The sequence below is a fragment of the Chlorocebus sabaeus genome, chromosome 21, assembly GCF_047675955.1.
Source record: "Chlorocebus sabaeus isolate Y175 chromosome 21, mChlSab1.0.hap1, whole genome shotgun sequence".
In the NCBI taxonomy this organism is placed as follows: Eukaryota; Metazoa; Chordata; class Mammalia; order Primates; family Cercopithecidae; genus Chlorocebus; species Chlorocebus sabaeus.
The window spans coordinates 72,445,466-72,447,655 of record NC_132924.1 but is presented as its reverse complement, the minus strand read 5'-3'; the positions used below and the strand labels follow the sequence as shown (position 1 = coordinate 72,447,655).

At 44.8% G+C, this 2,190-nt stretch overlaps 1 pseudogene; it reads left to right on the top strand.

The window, feature by feature from the left end:
- The first annotated feature begins 539 nt into the window (after positions 1-539).
- Positions 540-1,913, top strand: LOC119626233 (large ribosomal subunit protein uL4 pseudogene; annotated as a pseudogene).
- The last annotated feature ends 277 nt before the right edge of the window (positions 1,914-2,190 follow it).

The following is a 2,190-nucleotide window of genomic DNA, read 5'->3' as shown; positions in this document are numbered from 1 at the left end:
CGTCTTCCAGCCCAAAGGGTCCAGGGGAATTTAAGAACTCAATCTTTTGATGCATCAGCCCAGGCATCCTTATTCTAAATCTCAAGGTCCCACTCCTTCCCTGTGAAGACCTTGATCTTGTTGTAGTAGATTTAACAAGCTTGAAAATTCAGTCCTCTCTGGAACTTGCTATCTTTCTCATTAAGTACTGCACCTAATCATTATGTTTTCAAACCTCTTCTCCACTGAAGGAGATAAGTGCTTTTTTTAATGCAGCCAAAAAGGCCCTCTGGCTTTTATACTTTATATTAAATTAGTGACTAACCACTGTTGGCCTTCCGTTGTCTTTCTCTAGTGAATTGATAGTTTTCAGCAACAGTCATCAGTGTTATAGTTCTTACAATTTCCACTTTTCCTACACCTCTCAAACTCTGAAATTTGCCCCATCATTGCCTCTTACTCAGATTCCATTTTAGGTCACTATCAATGAAAGTTTAAAAAATTGTTCTGGGTAGCAGCATCCGGGGTGAGAGGAACATGGTTTTCTCCTCTCTCCGCCCACTGATATCGGTGTACTCCGAAAAGGGGGAGTCATCTGGCAAAAATGTCACTTTGCCTGCTGTATTCAAGGCTCCTATTCGACCAGATATTGTGAACTTTGTTCACACCAACCTGCGCAAAAACAACAGACAGCCCTACGCTGTCAGTGAATTAGCAGGTCATCAGACCAGTGCTGAGTCTTGGGGTACTGGCAGAGCTGTGGCTCGAATTCCCAGAGTTCGAGGTGGTGGGACTCACCGCTCTGGCCAGGGTGCTTTTGGAAACATGTGTCGTGGAGGCCGAATGTTTGCACCAACCAAAACCTGGCGCCGTTGGCATCGTAGAGTGAACACAACCCAAAAATGATATGCCGTCTGTTCTGCCCTGGCTGCCTCAGCCCTACCAGCACTGGCCATGTCTAAAGGTCATCGTATTGAGGAAGTTCCTGAACTTCCTTTGGTAGTGGAAGATAAAGTTGAAGGCTACAAGAAGACCAAGGAAGCTGTTTTGCTCCTTAAGAAACTTAAAGCCTGGAATGATATCAAAAAGGTCTATACCTCTCAGCGAATGAGAGCTGGCAAAGGCAAAATGAGAAACCGTCACCGTATCCAGCGCAGGGGGCCGTGCATCATCTATAATGAGGATAATGGTATCATCAAGGCCTTCAGAAACATCCCTGGAAATACTCTCCTTAATGTAAGCAAACTGAACATTTTGAAGCTTGCTCCTGGCGGGCATGTGGGACGTTTCTGCATTTGGACTGAGAGTGCTTTCCGGAAGTTAGAGGAATTGTATGGCACTTGGCGTAAAAGCCGCTTCCCTCAAGAGTAAATACAATCTTCCCATGCACAAGATGATTAATACAGATCTTAGCAGAATCTTGAAAAGCCCAGAGATCCAAAGAGCCCTTCGAGCACCACGCAAGAAGATTCATCGCAGAGTCCTAAAGAAGAACCCACTGAAAAACCTGAGAATCATGTTGAAGCTAAACCCGTATGCAAAGACCATGCGCCGGAATACCATTCTTCGCCAGGCCAGGAATCACAAGCTCCGGGTGGATAAGGCAGCTGCTGCAGCAGCAGCACTAGAAGCCAAATCAGATGAGAAGGCGGCGGTTGCAGGCAAGAAGCCTGTGGTAGGTAAGAAAGGAAAGAAGGCTGCTGTTGGTGTTAAGAAGCAGAAGCAGCCTCTGGTGGGAAAAAAGGCAGCAGCTACCAAGAAACCAGCCCCTGAAAAGAAGCCTGCAGAAAAGAAACCTACTACAGAGGAAAAGAAGCCTGCTGCATAAACTCTTAAATGTGATTATTCCATAAGGGTCACATCATTTTGGATAGCTTCTTTTGAATAAATATCTGATCATACAGGCAAAAAAAAAAAAAAAAAAAAAAAAAAAAATTGTTCTGCTACTGCAAATCAGGAACTACAAGTAACACACCTACGAGTAGTAATGAGGTCCTAATTGCCCAGCTGGCTGAGGGGTGGGGTTTGGGTTGGATAATATGGTTTCAATATCCCTTTCTAGAGTCTGCATCCTAGGACCACTCCTGGCGCCAACTCTCTTAGATTAGGTTTCCTGGAAACAGAATCTAAGACAGATATTTGCATAACATGGGAGTGATAAGATACACCATCAGCCGGTATACCTGCATGGAGTGAAAAAGACAGGCAGTG